Below are 22630 nucleotides of genomic sequence, written 5' to 3' on the forward strand. Positions count from 1 at the left end.
CCAGTATCTCCTAAGGCGTGGGTTATAATCCTCTGTCAGTTCCGTACTATTCTTCTGGCCCAACTCTTTTCGGTGCAGCCGTTGTACATATGATACCCTGGAAAGTTCTTGGCGAATTATCAATCTTTGCCTTTCATGTTCATCGGGACTACCCTTTTAATAGGTACCTACACTGTGTAGGTGGATAGAGACTGGTCAAAGGGGACACATATATGCCTCAAGAACTTCATGCATTACTGCGAGTGAAGAAGAGTGAACAAATAAGTCGGCAGACAGGTTTGCCGATTTATTAGTGCCCAGAAGAGCAGCACTCTGTTCCGTACTGTAACCTGTTAGGTTTGTTCCCAGTTCTTTATCTTTAATGCTCAATATGCTAACAGTAATTACCAAGAGGCAGCCTTCACAGTTTAACTATTTAATGTATGCCAAAATGATCGATGCACAGCTGTGGAGCCTTTTCTGCGAGATGCAAAAGAAGGTCCCTCTCCCAGCGCCAAGGTTCCTGCTCTTATACTACTCTGGCCGCCTTCCTGCAAGGAGGCGACTCTGCCTAGCCTGTGTGATAATGTGTGACCTTGTCGTCTTAACCGAGAGCGACTTCTACATATGTGCAAAGGGTGTCATAGAGTAGAGAAAGCTAATAAAGCAAGAGAAGGGTTACAGCGATATAATGGCATAGCTCACGCTCCCTCGCTAATCACATGTGCCAAAGAGGCCTATTCTAACAAACCGTTGGTGAGAATGGGTAGACGGGGAAGCCTGTAAGCGTGTCCCTCACTCGCATACTCCATCGCTTCTCTGCCTTTTGGCTAAGATCAAGTGTAGTATCTGTTAGAGATTTGTTCACTCCAACTTATTTTGCAAGAACCACACGGGAGACAAGCAAGTTCTTTTAGACACCTGCAGGTGGAGAGTTCACACGTTGAAGGAGTGAAGTCTGAAGCTCCCCCAACTGCAAGGACATATTTATTAAGAGAAACAGAGTGGGGGTATGGGTAGGCTGAATAGAAAGCCCTTGTCCTCTAGTCTAAACATCTCAGGGGATGTTTTACGATCTTGTGATAAGGAGGACAAGGTAAGGTATTTATTACCTGTTGCATTCCAACATAATCCTATGATAAGGATACTCTGTAAAACCCTAACATCTCCCTCCTGTTTTATCATATGATTATGCCACCCCAAACAACAAAGACAAGTAAGAAAAAAAAACATATATACGTATAATGAAGAAAGTAGAATAGTAAAAATAAAAAAAAACAACAAACAATGTTAGCAACACTTTCCAGTGAAGATGAGGTATTACCTTAATACCCCAGATCAAACTTATTGTGTAAGCGAAAAACCTGCTGGCCAGATGTTATTAGCAGGAAAATTCTTACACGGCACCTTTGGCCTAGGCGACCAGAATGCTATCTATAAAAAATAAAAAGAAAAACACAGAAACAATACATCATTGTATCCATCACTTGCGAAGCATTTTCGATGGTCAAATCAAAAAGTTTCCGTAATACATGCCCAACAGAACAGCATCTACGCAATCCACGTCTCATCATCATTATCACATCTGTCACGTCTAAGAAGTTGTATATGTGCTCGTGTTTTCGTCAGCTGATGATGTTCTAGTCTGTAGGTGTGTTCCGTCACACACACCGGCGCACACGCTCGTGTCCAGTTGGCGGGCAGCATCGGATAAACCTTGTGACCACAAAGCCACCAGCCATTCTGTATGAAGTATGTTCCGTTCGATGGTGTAGCCATGTTGGTTGGAGAGCACCTTACACCTTGAAAACGGCTCTCTCATCCTGGCACACAGCGGTGATGTCCAAAGCTCCCATCCAGTTTCCTCTTGGAGAGCAGTCGTCGTTAATGCATTTGTGGGTTCTGCAACCTTGGATGCAACATCTGTAGTCAGCAGGACTTGAAATGGTCCCTCCCGTCGTGGCTGGCCCAGTTCCTTCTTTTGATGACCTCGATGTAGACCCCGTCTTCTGGATTGATGGGGTTGTCGACCTGTGAGGAGGAAAGATCAAGCGGCAGTAAATTTGTCTTTGACACAGTTTGAGCGTCCTGATCATATAATCTGCCAAGGACTGCTCTTCATCTGTTGTTTGCAACTCTCGTAGTCAATTGTCGTGCCCATTTAACTGGCAAATAGGAGTGTTTGCGGGAAAAATTTGAACACCTCCTAATGATTCCCTTTAACCAAAAACTATTTATGACAGGGGCGTTCCCATTTATTGCCTCCTGGTTTAAAAGAGATTGTCTTACCCATGCCTTCTTTCTCCTCACACGCTTGCACACACACAGGGTGCGCACACACACACACACACACACACACACACACACACACACACACACACACACACACACACACACACACACACACACACACACAGACACACACACACACACATACACGCAAAGCGGTATCACAGGGGACCCATGGTAGTATCCTGTTGACAGGGGACTTTAGGTTCCAGTCGTTTTAACAGTACACAGACACAACAGAAATATTATTTTGAAGATATTTGGTCATAATATTACTGAAAAAAACCCAAAATGTTTTGATTTGAGGAAATTACAAACAGGGGACGTTCCTCCTTGAGTGACGTTTACATCTCAAAGGGAGGACATCCATGTACTGCAGTAGAGCTGCCTGTATTCATTGTTTCACAAATGGATTGCTAATAGCTTGTTAAGCAAAACAGAAAAACATTTTAAAGTCCTTTCTGACTTTAATATAGTCAAAAAATACAGTCAATACAGACAAGCAAAATGTTAAATACTAATAATAAATTGATTTTGATTTTTACGTATTCAAGAGGGCATTTCTCTTTTAAAAAAAGAGAAAAAAAGTTTGCTGTAGAAGCAAACAGGTAGAGTGGATTCGTGTTTATTATTATATTTAATAAATACCAACGTTTTCATGCAGGTCATATCATATTATTTTTGTTGTATTTATCCGCCACACCTCAAAGACCGGTCCTTGAAAATATTGTCTGACATTAAACCGGTCCGTGGTGCAAAAAAGGTTGGGGACCGCTGCCTTAGGCAGCCTTTCAGACTCAGCTTTAGTGAAGTTTCCAGCTTAACATTGTAGGTGATTAATTAAGTTAATTATACCCTTAAAAAGAAATAAACACTAAATTAAATGTGTGTTTTAAAGGAAATACTTCAGAAATACTTCAGGAGATTTATACTTTTAAAAATTAAGAAAAACAGAAGATCATTTTGAGCTCTTTCATGAATCTATTATAGTCAAAAAATGCACGGATTGGACATACAAATTGTGTTTACCTGTTGCCTTTATCTGACAAAGCTTTCTGACATTTAATTTTTGCTGGTACAGTGTCTTTCTATCATACAGGGGACTTGCGCGAAGTTTATATAGTAAAGCGGGGACATGCGCATTGTGAAATGTCAGACAAACAAAATATTACACACTCTGCTTACAAGCTGATTTTTTTTCATACTGAATAGGGCACTTTTCTGTCCATACAAATAATGCATATAGCTGACATTTCCGACATCTCATTTTTGCTGGTACATTGTCAAGACAGGTTGACTTGTGCGAAGTTTATATATTAAAGAGGGTACGTGTGCATTGTAAAATGTTCCGACAAACAAAATATTACACACTCTGCTTTCAAGCTGATTTTTGCAGACTGAATAGGGCACTTTTCTGTCCATACAAATAATGTACATACCTGACATTTCTGACATGTTATTTTTGCTGGTACAATGTCATCCTATCATAGAGGTTGACTTGCGCGAAGTTTATATATTAAAGAGGGGACATGTGCATTGTAAAATGTTCAAGACAAACAAAATATTACACACTCTGCTTTGTTGAATTTCAAGCTGATTTATACTTATTGAATAGGGCACTTTTCCGACATTTCATTTTTTGCTGGTGCGATGTCTTCCTATCCTAGAGGGGACTTGTGCGAAGTTTATATATTAAACAGGGTACGTGTGCATTGTGAAATGTTCAGACAAACAAAATATTACACACTCTGCTTTCAAGCTGATTTTTGCAGACTGAATAGGGCACTTTTCTGTCCATACAAATAATGTACATACCTGACATTTCTGACATGTTATTTTTGCTGGTACAATGTCATCCTATCATAGAGGTTGACTTGCGCGAAGTTTATATATTAAAGAGGGGACATGTGCATTGTAAAATGTTCAAGACAAACAAAATATTACACACTCTGCTTTATTGAATTTCAAGCTGATTTATACTTATTGAATAGGGCACTTTTCCGACATTTCATTTTTTGTTGGTGCGATGTTTTCCTATTGTAGAGGGGACTTGCGCAAAGTTTATATATTGAAGAGGGGACATTTGCATCGTAAAATCTTTACATATGTTAGCATGTGTTATGTTAGAAGGGTGCCGGTTCAATTCCCCCGCTGACCCTCCCTGTTTGCATGTTCTCTCCGAGGCTTCAGGGATTTGCTCCGGGTACTCCGGTTTTCTCCCACATCCCTAAAACATGCTTGATAAAGCCGATTGAGCACTCCAAATTTCCCCAAGGTGGGACTGCGAGTGCGGATGGTTGGTTGTTTCTGTGTGCCCTGCGATTGGCTGGAAACCGGTTGAGGGTGTCTCCCGCCTACTGCTGGAAAGGCTCCAGCACGCCCGTGACCGCCATTGCGACAAAATGGTGCAGAAAATGGATGGATGAATTTTTACATATTGAAGAGGGGACTTTTATGTACAACAGTGTTAATTGCAAGTGTGTATTTAGTCGTTAGACTACAATGCTATTTAGTCTTAGTTTTATGTCAGTCATCTGGACTCTTTTAGTCTTAGTCTAGTTTTAGTCGACTAAATATAAATTCTAGTCTTAGTCGACTAAATGGTTCTCCAGAATTCCCAGTCACTGGAAATATCAATCACGCTGGTTGTTGGATTTGGTCCACAATTAGGAAAGCGTGCTATCCGCGCCTCACGGCAAAACCCATAGCCAATCACCTGTTATCCAATGTATTCACTGCATGCTCCTTTTATTTCTTCAGTTTTAGGAAAAGGCCAAGACTTGGGTGAGTGTTTCATTTTTTTTCTTACTGTCAAAAAAAGAAAACAAGTGACTTTCACCCCCCCCCCCCCAAAAAAAAATAAAAATAATGTTACACTAAGTAAAATAAAGCACTGTTTGACATGATCGACCTGGTTAAGACCAAACTATATATTTTTTATACTCAGAGACCCAATAACCCCCCCCCCCCTTTGCACTTTGCAACGGAGGGAAGGTAAAACGAGAAGAACCCTCGGACAAACCCTGACTGCAGGTGGGTGGCCATCTGCCTTGACCGGTTGGGTGGAAAGAGACAGCGAGAGACAAACTTAGCACTCATTTATTACACATTTCTCCTTAAGGATGCAATTTTGTTGTGTACAAAGAATTTTATGGCTTTCCAGTCTCGTCCATGATCTTTGAGTGATGGATTTTCATTTAAACATTTTTCACAGTCTTCCTTTCGAGGAACCCTCATTTCTGTCAGGAACTGCTTCAAATGACATTGGATAATGTTTTTTTCTGTCTTTGACCAGAGTATTCTGGATTTCACTGTAAATAAACAAAGAAAGTAAGAAAGTGAATAAATAGATGGATGGAAATGATTATCGTTCAATCTTCTTAAACAAGCACATTACACAGGCATTATTAGTCATCCATTTTCCTTGTTAACAAATGTCAAACAAAGTGTTTGATTTCAAGGAGACAATATATTTTAGAGTCACTACACTAACACACCCTTTTGTTTAGATGGCTGTCCCCCAACTGCCTCTCTTGAAGTAGCAACTGTTTCTTTACCTTCCTCTGAGTTTTCTGAAATCACATGATCAACGATAAGACGTTTGCACTTATTGTGATTGAAAGTCACAATGCAGATGTAAATAATGAATGAATATTCAGTGAAAACTTACTTTCTTGACTTTTGAGAGTGGGCCTCTCAGACGGAATGTCCTTCCTCTCAGAGTCATCCGGCTCCTCTTCAGCTGAAACTAAATATTTTAAATCAATACTTGTGCACTAAAAGTCATTTTCCTTTGCTTTGTTTAGTAATAAGTGTAGCAAGTTATTGAAACCCTATACTTACAGTTTATGTTTGGCATTAAGCCCTCCAAGGTCTGTCCTTTGAATTGCCCCACTCCACTTTCCATGGCATAGAGGAGTCTACTGACTTTTGCTGTTTGCAAGGTCTCTTCAGGCAGTCTGTAGTATTCCCTATGGACTTCAATATCATGGCCCATGAAAGTTGCCAGCTGATCAAGCTCATGGCTTTTTAGATTTAGCAGCTGTGAAACAGTAGCCACATGTTTTCGCAATTTTGTGGACGTTATATTTTCTGGCCGTTCTGCTCCACAGGCCTCTGCAAATCTTTTTAGAGTATCGCATCCACGAATATTCCCCTCAGAACCAAAATGGGTGCGGGCAAAGATGTAGGGGTTGTTTGGGGCAATCCCAACCTCTTCCCTTGTTTTGAGGAGAAGATCCACAGATTCCTTGACATCAGGAGGGAACAACACTGGAACTTTGCGGCCTCTTTTCCCCTCTATTTCTACCCTGGTGAGATGATTGCACAGATTCTTCTCCAAAGGGGATAGACTGTTCAGAATGTCATCCTGCATGCTTTTCTTGTTTCTGTCCAGGTATGATTTCAACTCCATCCGCGACACTTCTCCTTCACGACGCCGATTGAATATTATAAGCTGTGTCAGAGTTATTTGAGACAGTTCACTCCATGCCTTTGTCGATGGATGGTCGATGAGTGCTTTTTTGTTAGCTTCTTCAAGGCATTTCAGATGATCACGAAGCTTTTTGATGTCCTCGGATAAGGGCAGTGTTTGGGGGTTGTTCCATTTCTTCCGATAAAGTGTTTTCAGAGCATTGGATGACACAAGCGTTGACCACTCCATTTCGATTAATCGCAGGAATTGATCTGCTCTTTCCTGTAAGCCGTGGTCCTGTTGACGCAGAGCCTCTCCTTGCAAAATCTGTGCCACCGTAACAAGGGAATAGCGCAGTTTCACCGGTGTTGAAGGAACGGCATATCTGTTTGTCAAGTCATTGAACCCATTCATACTTTTCACAGCCTTGAGTACAGTGTTGAACTTCCCTGGGTGGATTAAATCCTTCAGAAAGACAATGTCTTTGTCGATTTCCCTTGCCTCTAGGACAAGTCTGGCAAGTTCCCTCATCTTATTGCGCATGTCTGCCCGATATCGGCTAGACTCGCCATTTTTTAGAAACATCCTCTCTCCCAGTGAGATTATCAGCGTGTCACTTTTCACCACTTGAGTAACATGATCATATGTCATGTCTCCAAGAACCCGTTTCAGTCCGATGGAAATGGAGGTGTCAGTGGGCAACAACATGGAGCAAGCAGCTTGAACTTTTCTCCTCACTGGTCCATCTTCTTCCACTCGCAATTTGCAAATTTTGATATGTCGCCAGATGTCAGATTTGACATACATAGCAAAGCAAAACTTGCATGGCAAATAGTCTGCAGCTGTTGAGGGATTTGTTGCTTGCCTTCTTGGCACGATTTGTCCATTTCCAGATGCTAGTACTTGACAGTTATGTTGGTAGTTTCCTTGATTCCTCACTTTGGTCAATAAACAATTACGCTGGCTTGAGCCTTTCTTATGCATCAGTGCCTTAGCTATGTCAGGTTTATCGCAATGTTTCTGCATCAGATGCCTTGCAATTTTTGCAAAAGGTTTCTCGCAATAAAGGCAGTAATTCCTCTTATCATAGACACGATGATGGGCAGTGTTTGAGGACATTTTAACATGAATACCTCGTTGAATGTCGCTACCATTACCATTATAATTTACTGCCTTTAGGGGTTTTAACGAAGTGCTTGACACTTCTGCAAGCTGTTCTTTCTTATCTGACATGTCCAGCTCAAGGGAAACCTGTTTCCTTGGGATTTTGGAAGGTGGCTCTTTGTAGATCCCTCCCTTTTCTGCTTCTTCATCGTCATCTTCCTCCTCCTCTTCATCATCATCATCATCATCATCATCATCATCATCATCATCATCGTCCTCTTCTTCTTCAACATAGTCCTCATCTTTTTGTTCATCTTTATCCTCATCATCATCATCATCATCAGTAGCATCAGAGATATCCAAGGGAAGGGAAAGCTGTTGCACACTGGTCTGAAATAAAGACACACAACGTATGTACCTTGCAAACAATAAACTGTGTCAATATCCTCAATACTTTTCTCCTAGAAAATAATGTATTAAACCACTTCTTACCATTTCAGACACAGATGGTTCCTTTTCAATGGGAGAAGCTGAATCCACCAGGTCATTGCCAGTAATTTCCGACACATCTGGGGTTATGAAATCACAATTTTCAGTTTGAGTTGTGATCTGTAAAGATATTTAAAGGAAGAGTTAAACATTTTGGTGAATTTACATGTTTTGCACATACGGATACAATCCAGATGTACAGCTTAGCATGAAGATTTTGATAAGCCTCTATCATGACAAACATCATGATTCACCGACAATTACATTTTATAATCCATGTTTTACAGCATGAAATCACTCATTTGAAGTAAGTTTCTATCATTGTGAATATAAAAAACAATTCATGTTCCCTTGACATGTGATATATCATGTAATTTTAACTATAATAAAAATAAATTATTAGTCAATACCAGAATCTGCATGTAAAGGCATGCAGTACTTTTGTTTATTTAATTTAATAACAATTATATATATATATTGTCAAACGCACCTCTTGCAATCAGGTGCCCCAGGCTTCCCAGTAACGGGTTTATTTTAGCCGGGTTCGGAGATTCGTCCGTAATCTAACCACCCGAGTTAAATTAACTCCTCCGGAATCAATCTAATTTCTGTACGACGCCAATCCCTCTCAAGTCACCCGAAGCGCGTGCCGAGTAACTCAATTCGAGGCAGGACTTCGAAGTGACCGCATCGTATTGATGGCTCCCCGCTAATGTTTGAAGTTCTTATTCGTTACGGATATTTTTTAGATGTCTTTGTTAAGACCTCAGGGATTCGTTTGTATAGCGCACCCAAGCACTAGTTTCGCCGAAGTAAATGTTAATATGGGTCCGTTCCACTTGGTCGCTCATGCAGCGAGCCGACCAACTTTTTTATTCGAAGGAGAATCGAATTAATAAAAGCGTGACAATAATAGCATTTAAGAAGAAAATTAATGCACCCTATATGATTAATTCTAACTTCGTATACGTAGATCTAGCACTTGACTGTCGGAGTTCTTCACCCCACTTAATTGCTTCGAAAAAAATAGCGACTTTCTTAAACCGAATAAAAATGTCGTGCTGTATTTAGCTTTGCCCAATAATTAATTTGGAAGGCAAGTCTATTTTTTGATCGTGTCCTATTTAACTTTTGACGCGGCCCGACAAAAAGGGGAACTGGGCCGCGCCCGACGGACAATCGAAATACTTTTATCCTCCACCAACTTCACTGATTTATTTTAATCATCGTCGTTATGTTATTTAAAGGAAGTAAATTCTCAACCGAATTCACTTTCAACGAACTCAACTCTTCCGTTAAATATTTGCGAAAGTTATTTAATTCTCTAACTTGCTCAGAGTTACTTTTTACGCGGCCCGTCAAAAAGGGGAACTGGGCCGCGCCCGACGGACAATCGAAATACTTTTATCCTCCACCAACTTCACTGATTTATTTTAATCATCGTCGTTATGTTATTTAAAGGAAGTAAATTCTCAACCGAATTCACTTTCAACGAACTCAACTCTTCCGTTAAATATTTGCGAAAGTTATTTAATTCTCTAACTTGCTCAGAGTTACTTTTTCCGCGACCCGTCAAAAAAGGGGAAGCGGGCCTGAGCCTTTCAAATAGTTAAATAACTTTCCGTTCTACACAAAACCAATAATCTGATTTAAACACTTCCTTTAATTTTATTCAGACGAAACAACTTTCGAACAAATCGAAATTCACTCGTGGCTCAGATAACTACGGAAGTTATTTAAGTCTCTAACTTGATCGGAGTTCCTTTTTACGCGGCCCGTCTAAAAGGGGAAGCGGGCCTGAGCCTTCGGTTGCATATTTAGTACAAATCCGCGCACAACGAAGTAAGTAATATACAAAACACATTTATTGAAGAAACATGGAATAGAATTACAAATCTCAATTACTCCAGAAACTGAACAATTTCACTCACTGATACCCGTGTTAATAAAATCATTCAATCCCAGAACAATTCGATTGCAAAACACAGTTCATAAAAAAGGGAAGAGGTAAATACCAGTTGCGTGCTATTTTTGGTGGAAGCAAAGTCGAGTGATCAGTTCGATCTTGCTTCTAAAATCCAAATTAGAGAAACAGGCTGGCCACGAGGAAGCCGGCGGCCCGATGACTATTCCCCCCTCTCGCTAAAATACATAAAAACGGTCATCCTCACCAATTTCTCGTTTAAAGTTGTCCAGTCCAATTTTTAGGAGTAAATCCAAGTTAATTTCAGTCCAGTGATCCTGCGTCTCACACAAAGATCTTTGGGACTTTGGAAAAAATCTTGAAACTCCTCCGGGCCTCTTCACGTATCAGAGCTCTTTTGGGGGGAAAAGCCCTGAAGCTTCTCCAGCAGGACCTTTTATAGACCTCTCCGTCCCCCCCCTCCCCTTTCTTTTCTCCGGTACTTTCCCTATAGGGTAAGACTGCCCAGTTTTCCCACGCCTATAGCAGGGAACAGGCCAGTTTCCCACGCCCATAGAGGGAACTGGCCAGCCTCCCCACGCTTTGTTATCTGTGGCCTTCAGCCGCTGTTTCCGCCCTGACCACGCAGTACTTTCCACCAAATGCACAGCTAGTGGTAAAACCTTTCACTTCCCCTTTTCACCTTTGACCTACTTTCTGTTACATGAATTGATCGAATTGACAAATAATATTGCTTTAAAGCGGTTACAGAATACATTTTTAGCCAAGCAAAAAAATCAAAAAATAAAAATCACATAATAAACATTTCATTTGTGCTTCTCCAAACAATTTATGTCACGCCACTGAGAAGCCACTATTCTCAGTGACGGGTCTCTTGATCAAATTGACAAATAATATTGCTTAAAGCGGTTACAGAATACATTTTTAGCCAAGCAAAGAAATCAAAAATTAAAAATCACATAATAAACATTTCATTTGTGCTTCTCCAAACAATTTATGTCACGCCACTGAGAAGCCACTATTCTCAGTGACGGGTCTCTTGATCAAATTGACAAATAATATTGCTTAAAGCGGTTACAGAATACATTTTTAGCCAAGCAAAGAAATCAAAAATTAAAAATCACATAATAAAAATTTCATTTGTGCCTCCATGCGTGACTTACACTCTGACACCGTGTTCCTCTTTTCTATTTTAACTGGTCTAGCTTATTCTGGCCCCTCTTTTGGTCTCATGTTTTGGTCTGGCGCCATCTTTTGGACAAATTTGGAATTTTAGCTCTGTCAATTTATCCCTGTGAACAATCCATATTCTACCCTTTGGACCATCTCTACCCCCATGTTACACGACAATATATATATATATATATATATATATATATATATATATATATATATATATATATATATATATATATATATATATATATATATATATATATATATATACATCCATCCATCTTCTTCCGCTTATCCGGGGTCGGGTCGCGGGGGCAGCAGCTTTAGGAGGGACTCCCAGACTTCCCTCTCCCCAGCCACTTCATCCAGCTCATCCCGGGGGATCCCAAGGCGTTCCCAGGCCAGCTGAGAGACGTAGTCTCTCCAGCGCGTCCTGGGTCGTCCCCGGGGTCTCCTACCGGTGGGACATGCCCGGAACACCTCCCCAGGGAGGCGTCCAGGAGGCATCCTGATAAGATGCCCGAGCCACCTCATCTGGCTCCTCTCAACGTGGAGGAGTAGCGACTCTACTCCGAGTCTCTCCCGGATGACCGCGCTTCTCACCCTATCTCTAAGGGAGAGCCCGGACATCCTGCGGAGAAAACTCATTTCGGCCGCTTGTATCCGAGATCTCGTTCTTTCGGTCACGACCCATAGCTCGTGACCATAGGTGAGGGTAGGAGCGTAAATCGACCGGTAAATTGAGAGCTTTGCCTTTTGGCTCAGCTCTCTCTTCACCACAACGGACCGGTACAGGGTCCGCATTACTGCCGACGCTGCACCGATCCGCCTGTCGATCTCACGCTCCATCCTCCCCTCACTCGTGAACAAGACTCCAAGATACTTGAACTCCTCCACTTGGGGCAGGATCTCATCCCCGATCCGGAGAGGGCATTCCACCCTTTTCCGATCGAGGACCATGGACTCGGATTTGGAGGTGCTGACCCTCATCCCGACCGCTTCACACTCGGCTGCGAACCGTTCCAGCGAGAGCTGGAGATCACGGCCTGAAGAAGCCAACAGCACCACGTCATCTGCAAAAAGCAGAGACGCGATGCTGAGGTCCCCAAACCGGACCCCCTCAACGCCTCGGCTGCGCCTAGAAATTCTGTCCATAAAAATTATGAACAGAATCGGTGACAAAGGGCAGCCTTGGCGGAGTCCAACCCTCACTGGGAACGAATCCGACTTACTGCCGGAAATGCGGACCAGACTCTGGCATCGGTGATACAGGGAGCGAACCGCCCTTATCAGTTGGCTCGGCACCCCGTACTCCCGAAGCACCCTCCACAGAACCTCCCGAGGGACACGGTCGAACGCCTTCTCCAAGTCCACAAAACACATGTGGACTGGTTGGGCGAACTCCCATGCACCCTCGAGGATCCTGCCGAGGGTGTAGAGCTGGTCCACTGTTCCACGGCCAGGACGAAAGCCACACTGCTCCTCCTGAATCCGAGGTTCGACCTCCCGACGGACCCTCCTCTCCAGCACCCCTGAATAGACCTTACCAGGGAGGCTGAGGAGTGTGATTCCCCTGTAATTGGAACACACCCTCCGGTCCCCCTTCTTAAAGAGGGGAACCACCACCCCAGTCTGCCAATCCAGAGGCACTGTCCCCGATGCCCACGCAACGTTGTAGAGGCGTGTCAGCCATGACAGCCCCACAACATCCAGAGCCTTTAAGAACTCCGGGCGGATCTCATCCACCCCCGTGGCCTTGCCACCGAGCAGTTTTTTAACTACCTCAGTGACTTCGACCCCAGAGATTGGAGAATCCGCCTCAGAGTCTCCAGGCCCTGCTTCCTCAATGGAAGGCGTGTAGGTGGAATTGAGGAGGTCTTCGAAGTATTCTCCCCACCGACTCACGACGTCCCTAGTCGAGGTCAGCAGCACGCCATCCCCACTGTAAACAGTGTTGACGTTGCACTGCTTCCCCCTCCTGAGACGCCGGATGGTGGACCAGAATTTCCTCGAAGCCGTCCGAAAGTCATTCTCCATGGCCTCACCAAACTCCTCCCACGCCCGGGTTTTTGCCTCAGCAACCGCCGAAGCCGCGTTCCGCTTGGCCATCCGGTACCTGTCAGCTGCCTCCGGAGTCCCGCAGGCCAAAACGGCCCGATAGAACTCCTTCTTCAGCTTGACGGCATCCCTTACCGCCGGTGTCCACCAGCGGGTTCGGGGATTGCCGCCACGACAGGCGCCAACGACCTTACGGCCACAGCTCCGGTCGGCGGCCTCAACAATGGAGGCGCGGAACATGGTCCACTCAGACTCAATGTCCCCCGCCTCCCCCGGGACGTGGGAAAAGCTCTGCCGGAGGTGGGAGTTGAAGCTCTTCCTGACAGGAGATTCTGCCAGGCGTTCCCAGCAGACCCTCACAGAGCGTTTGGGTCTGCCAGGTCGGACCGGCATCTTCCCCCACCATCGGAGCCAACCCACCACCAGGTGGTGATCAGTTGACAGCTCCGCCCCTCTCTTCAACATGCGGCCGCAAATCCGATGACACGACTACAAAGTCGATCATCGAACCGCGGCCTAGGGTGTCCTGGTGCCAAGTGCACACATGGACACCCTTATGTTTGAACATGGTGTTCATTATTGAAAATCCGTGTCGAGCACAGAAGTCCAACAATAGAACACCGCTCGGGTTCAGATCAGGGGGGCCGTTCCTCCCAATCACGCCCTTCCAGGTCTCACTGTCATTGCCCACGTGAGCATTGAAGTCACCCAGTAGAACGATGGAGTCCCCAGAAGGAGCGCTCTCCAGCACTTCTTCCAGGGACCCCAAGAAGGGTGGGTACTCTGAGCTGCCGTTTGGTGCATAGACACAAACAACAGTCAGGACCCGTCCCCCCACCCGAAGGCGGAGGGAGGCTACCCTCTCGTTCACCGGGGTGAACCCCAATGTGCAGGCGCCCAGCCGGGGGGCAATAAGTATACCCACACCTGCTCGACGCCTCTCACCGTGGGCAACTCCAGAGTGGAAGAGAGTCCAGCCCCTCTCGAGAGGGCTTGTACCGGAACCCAAACTGTGCGTGGAGGCTAGTCCGACTATATCTAGTCGGAATCTTTCTGCCTCGCACACCAGCTCGGGCTCCTTTCCAGCCAGAGAGGTGACATTCCATGTCCCAAGAGCCAGCTTCTGCAGCCGGGGATCAGACCGCCAAGGTCCCTGCCTTTGGCTGCCGCCCAGCTCACATTGCACCCGACCCCTTCGGCCCCTCCCACAGGTGGTGAGCCCATGGGAAGATATATGTATATATATATATATATGTATATAAAACACACACATACTGTTATACATACCTGTCGCCATGGACAGTTGGTGTCCCCATAGTCGTACACAATTTCTTCTCCTTTGTTTATTTTTGTGATTGCAAAAGCACACAGATGTGTTTTTTTTCTGTTTATCCAGTATCTGTTGGTCATATAGGCACAGACAATAAATAGTAGGAATTACAGTCATTAACAGTAATTTTTCTGTCTGACGGTTTCAACAGTGTATACATATATATTGTTACTTACTATTCTAATTTTGCTGTTTGGCTTTATGTGATCATCATTTATGAATCTTCCAAGTCTTGCTGTGTGCTTGCTGCCATCCACGCTGTATAGGGGATTTATTGCACTTATTTAGTCTTTGTTGCATTTCAGCGATATTATCAAACATAGCTGAAGCATCTATAACTAAATGATTCATTTAATTGTTCTTACCAGAAAATCTGTCCCCGGAAAGAGTAAAAATACAGAAATGCCGCATCTGTATCTGAGTATTGTTTGAACAGGGCTTCTCCTTCTGAACCTGTCACGTGCCTTCCAACGTATTCAAGCAAGAACTCTCCTGCCTCCATGTTTTTGGTGGCAATTATTCCATAACCTGAAAAATGTGAGTATTTACATTTAATTATAGTATGATAAAAAAAAAAAAAAGTTTTGCATAGCAGACCCGTAGTAGAGCCTTAAATTGCTTAAAATGCTTTTGCAATCACAAAAATAAACAAAGGAGAAGAAATTGTGTACGACTATGGGGACACCAACTGTCCATGGCGACAGGTATGTATGTGTGTGTTTTATATACATATATATATATACATATATCTTCCCATGGGCTCACCACCTGTGGGAGGGGCCGAAGGGGTCGGGTGCAATGTGAGCTGGGCGGCAGCCAAAGGCAGGGACCTTGGCGGTCTGATCCCCGGCTGCAGAAGCTGGCTCTTGGGACATGGAATGTCACCTCTCTGGCTGGAAAGGAGCCCGAGCTGGTGTGCGAGGCAGAAAGATTCCGACTAGATATAGTCGGACTAGCCTCCACGCACAGTTTGGGTTCCGGTACAAGCCCTCTCGAGAGGGGCTGGACTCTCTTCCACTCTGGAGTTGCCCACGGTGAGAGGCGTCGAGCAGGTGTGGGTATACTTATTGCCCCCCGGCTGGGCGCCTGCACATTGGGGTTCACCCCGGTGAACGAGAGGGTAGCCTCCCTCCGCCTTCGGGTGGGGGGACGGGTCCTGACTGTTGTTTGTGTCTATGCACCAAACGGCAGCTCAGAGTACCCACCCTTCTTGGGGTCCCTGGAAGAAGTGCTGAAGAGCGCTCCTTCTGGGGACTCCATCGTTCTACTGGGTGACTTCAATGCTCACGTGGGCAATGACAGTGAGACCTGGAAGGGCGTGATTGGGAGGAACGGCCCCCCTGATCTGAACCCGAGCGGTGTTCTATTGTTGGACTTCTGTGCTCGACACGGATTTTCAATAATGAACACCATGTTCAAACATAAGGGTGTCCATGTGTGCACTTGGCACCAGGACACCCTAGGCCGCGGTTCGATGATCGACTTTGTAGTCGTGTCATCGGATTTGCGGCCGCATGTTGAAGAGAGGGGCGGAGCTGTCAACTGATCACCACCTGGTGGTGGGTTGGCTCCGATGGTGGGGGAAGATGCCGGTCCGACCTGGCAGACCCAAACGCTCTGTGAGGGTCTGCTGGGAACGCCTGGCAGAATCTCCTGTCAGGAAGAGCTTCAACTCCCACCTCCGGCAGAGCTTTTCCCACGTCCCGGGGGAGGCGGGGGACATTGAGTCTGAGTGGACCATGTTCCGCGCCTCCATTGTTGAGGCCGCCGACCGGAGCTGTGGCCGTAAGGTCGTTGGCGCCTGTCGTGGCGGCAATCCCCGAACCCGCTGGTGGACACCGGCGGTAAGGGATGCCGTCAAGCTGAAGAAGGAGTTCTATCGGGCCGTTTTGGCCTGCGGGACTCCGGAGGCAGCTGACAGGTACCGGATGGCCAAGCGGAACGCGGCTTCGGCGGTTGCTGAGGCAAAAACCCGGGCGTGGGAGGAGTTTGGTGAGGCCATGGAGAATGACTTTCGGACGGCTTCGAGGAAATTCTGGTCCACCATCCGGCGTCTCAGGAGGGGGAAGCAGTGCAACGTCAACACTGTTTACAGTGGGGATGGCGTGCTGCTGACCTCGACTAGGGACGTCGTGAGTCGGTGGGGAGAATACTTCGAAGACCTCCTCAATTCCACCTACACGCCTTCCATTGAGGAAGCAGGGCCTGGAGACTCTGAGGCGGATTCTCCAATCTCTGGGGTCGAAGTCACTGAGGTAGTTAAAAAACTGCTCGGTGGCAAGGCCACGGGGGTGGATGAGATCCGCCCGGAGTTCTTAAAGGCTCTGGATGTTGTGGGGCTGTCATGGCTGACACGCCTCTACAACGTTGCGTGGGCATCGGGGACAGTGCCTCTGGATTGGCAGACTGGGGTGGTGGTTCCCCTCTTTAAGAAGGGGGACCGGAGGGTGTGTTCCAATTACAGGGGAATCACACTCCTCAGCCTCCCTGGTAAGGTCTATTCAGGGGTGCTGGAGAGGAGGGTCCGTCGGGAGGTCGAACCTCGGATTCAGGAGGAGCAGTGTGGCTTTCGTCCTGGCCGTGGAACAGTGGACCAGCTCTACACCCTCGGCAGGATCCTCGAGGGTGCATGGGAGTTCGCCCAACCAGTCCACATGTGTTTTGTGGACTTGGAGAAGGCGTTCGACCGTGTCCCTCGGGAGGTTCTGTGGAGGGTGCTTCGGGAGTACGGGGTGCCGAGCCAACTGATAAGGGCGGTTCGCTCCCTGTATCACCGATGCCAGAGTCTGGTCCGCATTTCCGGCAGTAAGTCGGATTCGTTCCCAGTGAGGGTTGGACTCCGCCAAGGCTGCCCTTTGTCACCGATTCTGTTCATAATTTTTATGGACAGAATTTCTAGGCGCAGCCGAGGCGTTGAGGGGGTCCGGTTTGGGGACCTCAGCATCGCGTCTCTGCTTTTTGCAGATGACGTGGTGCTGTTGGCTTCTTCAGGCCGTGATCTCCAGCTCTCGCTGGAACGGTTCGCAGCCGAGTGTGAAGCGGTCGGGATGAGGGTCAGCACCTCCAAATCCGAGTCCATGGTCCTCGATCGGAAAAGGGTGGAATGCCCTCTCCGGATCGGGGATGAGATCCTGCCCCAAGTGGAGGAGTTCAAGTATCTTGGAGTCTTGTTCACGAGTGAGGGGAGGATGGAGCGTGAGATCGACAGGCGGATCGGTGCAGCGTCGGCAGTAATGCGGACCCTGTACCGGTCCGTTGTGGTGAAGAGAGAGCTGAGCCAAAAGGCAAAGCTCTCAATTTACCGGTCGATTTACGCTCCTACCCTCACCTATGGTCACGAGCTATGGGTCGTGACCGAAAGAACGAGATCTCGGATACAAGCGGCCGAAATGAGTTTTCTCCGCAGGATGTCCGGGCTCTCCCTTAGAGATAGGGTGAGAAGCGCGGTCATCCGGGAGAGACTCGGAGTAGAGTCGCTACTCCTCCACGTTGAGAGGAGCCAGATGAGGTGGCTCGGGCATCTTATCAGGATGCCTCCTGGACGCCTCCCTGGGGAGGTGTTCCGGGCATGTCCCACCGGTAGGAGACCCCGGGGACGACCCAGGACGCGCTGGAGAGACTACGTCTCTCAGCTGGCCTGGGAACGCCTTGGGATCCCCCGGGATGAGCTGGATGAAGTGGCTGGGGAGAGGGAAGTCTGGGAGTCCCTCCTAAAGCTGCTGCCCCCGCGACCCGACCCCGGATAAGCGGAAGAAGATGGATGGATGGATGGATATATATATATATATATATATATAATTGTAAATTAAATAAACAAAAGTACTGCATGCCTTTACATGCAGATTCTGGTATTGACTAATAATTTATTTTTATTATAGTTAAAATTACATGATATATCACATGTCAAGGGAACATGAATTGTTTTTTATATTCACAATGATAGAAACTTACTTCAAATGAGTGATTTCATGCTGTAAAACATGGATTATAAAATGTAATTGTCGGTGAATCATGATGTTTGTCATGATAGAGGCTTATCAAAATCTTCATGCTAAGCTGTACATCTGGATTGTATCCGTATGTGCAAAACATGTAAATTCACCAAAATGTTTAACTCTTCCTTTAAATATCTTTACAGGTCACAACTCAAACTGAAAATTGTGATTTCATAACCCCAGATGTGTTGGAAATTACTGGCAATGACCTGGTGGATTCAGCTTCTGCCATTGAAAAGGAACCATCTGTGTCTGAAATGGTAAGAAGTGGTTTAATACATTATTTTCTAGGAGAAAAGTATTGAGGATATTGACACAGTTTATTGTTTGCAAGGTACATCCGTTGTGTGTCTTTATTTCAGACCAGTGTGCAACAGCTTTCCCTTCCCTTGGATATCTCTGATGCTACTGATGATGATGATGATGATGAGGATAAAGATGAACAAAAAGATGAGGACTATGTTGAAGAAGAAGAGGACGATGATGATGATGATGATGATGATGATGAAGAGGAGGAGGAAGATGACGATGAAGAAGCAGAAAAGGGAGGGATCTACAAAGAGCCACCTTCCAAAATCCCAAGGAAACAGGTTTCCCTTGAGCTGGACATGTCAGATAAGAAAGAACAGCTTGCAGAAGTGTCAAGCACTTCGTTAAAACCCCTAAAGGCAGTAAATTAAAATGGTAATGGTAGCGACATTCAACGAGGTATTCATGTTAAAATGTCCTCAAACACTGCCCATCATCGTGTCTATGATAAGAGGAATTACTGCCTTTATTGCGAGAAACCTTTTGCAAAAATTGCAAGGCATCTGATGCAGAAACATTGCGATAAACCTGACATAGCTAAGGCACTGATGCATAAGAAAGGCTCAAGCCAGCGTAATTGTTTATTGACCAAAGTGAGGAATCAAGGAAACTACCAACATAACTGTCAAGTACTAGCATCTGGAAATGGACAAATCGTGCCAAGAAGGCAAGCAACAAATCCTTCAACAGCTGCAGACTATTTGCCATGCAAGTTTTGCTTTGCTATGTATGTCAAATCTGACATCTGGCGACATATCAAAATTTGCAAATTGCGAGTGAAAGAAGATGGACCAGTGAGGAGAAAAGTTCAAGCTGCTTGCTCCATGTTGTTGCCCACTGACACCTCCATTTCCATCGGACTGAAACGGGTTCTTGGAGACATGACATATGATCATGTTACTCAAGTGGTGAAAAGTGACACGCTGATAATCTCACTGGGAGAGAGGATGTTTCTAAAAAATGGCGAGTCTAGCCGATATCGGGCAGACATGCGCAATAAGATGAGGGAACTTGCCAGACTTGTCCTAGAGGCAAGGGAAATCGACAAAGACATTGTCTTTCTGAAGGATTTAATCCACCCAGGGAAGTTCAACACTGTACTCAAGGCTGTGAAAAGTATGAATGGGTTCAATGACTTGACAAACAGATATGCCGTTCCTTCAACACCGGTGAAACTGCGCTATTCCCTTGTTACGGTGGCACAGATTTTGCAAGGAGAGGCTCTGCGTCAACAGGACCACGGCTTACAGGAAAGAGCAGATCAATTCCTGCGATTAATCGAAATGGAGTGGTCAACGCTTGTGTCATCCAATGCTCTGAAAACACTTTATCGGAAGAAATGGAACAACCCCCAAACACTGCCCTTATCCGAGGACATCAAAAAGCTTCGTGATCATCTGAAATGCCTTGAAGAAGCTAACAAAAAAGCACTCATCGACCATCCATCGACAAAGGCATGGAGTGAACTGTCTCAAATAACTCTGACACAGCTTATAATATTCAATCGGCGTCGTGAAGGAGAAGTGTCGCGGATGGAGTTGAAATCATACCTGGACAGAAACAAGAAAAGCATGCAGGATGACATTCTGAACAGTCTATCCCCTTTGGAGAAGAATCTGTGCAATCATCTCACCAGGGTAGAAATAGAGGGGAAAAGAGGCCGCAAAGTTCCAGTGTTGTTCCCTCCTGATGTCAAGGAATCTGTGGATCTTCTCCTCAAAACAAGGGAAGAGGTTGGGATTGCCCCAAACAACCCCTACATCTTTGCCCGCACCCATTTTGGTTCTGAGGGGAATATTCGTGGATGCGATACTCTAAAAAGATTTGCAGAGGCCTGTGGAGCAGAACGGCCAGAAAATATAACGTCCACAAAATTGCGAAAACATGTGGCTACTGTTTCACAGCTGCTAAATCTAAAAAGCCATGAGCTTGATCAGCTGGCAACTTTCATGGGCCATGATATTGAAGTCCATAGGGAATACTACAGACTGCCTGAAGAGACCTTGCAAACAGCAAAAGTCAGTAGACTCCTCTATGCCATGGAAAGTGGAGTGGGGCAATTCAAAGGACAGACCTTGGAGGGCTTAATGCCAAACATAAACTGTAAGTATAGGGTTTCAATAACTTGCTACACTTATTACTAAACAAAGCAAAGGAAAATGACTTTTAGTGCACAAGTATTGATTTAAAATATTTAGTTTCAGCTGAAGAGGAGCCGGATGACTCTGAGAGGAAGGACATTCCGTCTGAGAGGCCCACTCTCAAAAGTCAAGAAAGTAAGTTTTCACTGAATATTCATTCATTATTTACATCTGCATTGTGACTTTCAATCACAATAAGTGCAAACGTCTTATCGTTGATCATGTGATTTCAGAAAACTCAGAGGAAGGTAAAGAAACAGTTGCTACTTCAAGAGAGGCAGTTGGGGGACAGCCATCTAAACAAAAGGGTGTGTTAGTGTAGTGACTCTAAAATATATTGTCTCCTTGAAATCAAACACTTTGTTTGACATTTGTTAACAAGGAAAATGGATGACTAATAATGCCTGTGTAATGTGCTTGTTTAAGAAGATTGAACGATAATCATTTCCATCCATCTATTTATTCACTTTCTTACTTTCTTTGTTTATTTACAGTGAAATCCAGAATACTCTGGTCAAAGACAGAAAAAAACATTATCCAATGCCATTTGAAGCAGTTCCTGACAGAAATGAGGGTTCCTCGAAAGGAAGACTGTGAAAAATGTTTAAATGAAAATCCATCACTCAAAGATCATGGACGAGACTGGAAAGCCATAAAATTCTTTGTACACAACAAAATTGCATCCTTAAGGAGAAATGTGTAATAAATGAGTGCTAAGTTTGTCTCTCGCTGTCTCTTTCCACCCAACCGGTCAAGGGAGATGGCCACCCACCTGCAGTCAGGGTTTGTCCGAGGGTTCTTCCCGTTTTACCTTCCCTCCGTTGCAAAGTGCAAAGGGGGGGGGGGGGGGTTATTGGGTCTCTGAGTATAAAAAATATATAGTTTGGTCTTAACCAGGTCTATCATGTCAAACAGTGCTTTATTTTACTTAGTGTAACATTATTTTTTTTTGGGGGGGGGGGGGGGTGAAAGTCACTTGTTTTCTTTTTTTGACAGTAAGAAAAAAAATGAAACACTCACCCAAGTCTTGGCCTTTTCCTAAAACTGAAGAAATAAAAGGAGCATGCAGTGAATACATTGGATAACAGGTGATTGGCTATGGGTTTTGCCGTGAGGCGCGGATAGCACGCTTTCCTAATTGTGGACCAAATCCAACAACCAGCGTGATTGATATTTCCAGTGACTGGGAATTCTGGAGAACCATTTAGTCGACTAAGACTAGAATTTATATTTAGTCGACTAAAACTAGACTAAGACTAAAAGAGTCCAGATGACTGACATAAAACTAAGACTAAATAGCATTGTAGTCTAACGACTAAATACACACTTGCAATTAACACTGTTGTACATAAAAGTCCCCTCTTCAATATGTAAAAATTCATCCATCCATTTTCTGCACCATTTTGTCGCAATGGCGGTCAC

The 22630-nt window shown here is 45.0% G+C and overlaps 3 long non-coding RNA genes and 1 pseudogene across 3 annotated transcripts; 2 read left to right on the forward strand and 2 right to left on the reverse strand.

Moving 5' to 3' along the window:
* Positions 1-789: 789 nt before the first annotated feature.
* LOC125976475 (U2 spliceosomal RNA) lies at positions 790-872 on the forward strand (annotated as a pseudogene).
* A 4479-nt stretch (positions 873-5351) lies between these two features.
* On the reverse strand, positions 5352-7427 carry LOC125973473 (uncharacterized). Its single transcript, XR_011087645.1, has 4 exons — positions 6112-7427; positions 5939-6016; positions 5766-5840; positions 5352-5579 (listed from the first exon to the last, which is right to left on the reverse strand). It is a non-coding gene; the product is annotated as an uncharacterized lncRNA (long non-coding RNA).
* A 7291-nt stretch (positions 7428-14718) lies between these two features.
* Positions 14719-15313, reverse strand: LOC137840664 (uncharacterized). The gene is made up of 3 exons (XR_011087509.1): positions 15129-15313; positions 14940-15021; positions 14719-14832 (listed from the first exon to the last, which is right to left on the reverse strand). It is a non-coding gene; the product is annotated as an uncharacterized lncRNA (long non-coding RNA).
* A 4448-nt stretch (positions 15314-19761) lies between these two features.
* On the forward strand, positions 19762-21932 carry LOC125973465 (uncharacterized). Its single transcript, XR_011087648.1, has 4 exons — positions 19762-21170; positions 21266-21343; positions 21442-21516; positions 21703-21932. It is a non-coding gene; the product is annotated as an uncharacterized lncRNA (long non-coding RNA).
* The last annotated feature ends 698 nt before the right edge of the window (positions 21933-22630 follow it).

This window comes from Syngnathus scovelli, chromosome 10 (genome assembly GCF_024217435.2).
Source record: "Syngnathus scovelli strain Florida chromosome 10, RoL_Ssco_1.2, whole genome shotgun sequence".
Lineage (NCBI taxonomy): Eukaryota > Metazoa > Chordata > Actinopteri > Syngnathiformes > Syngnathidae > Syngnathus > Syngnathus scovelli.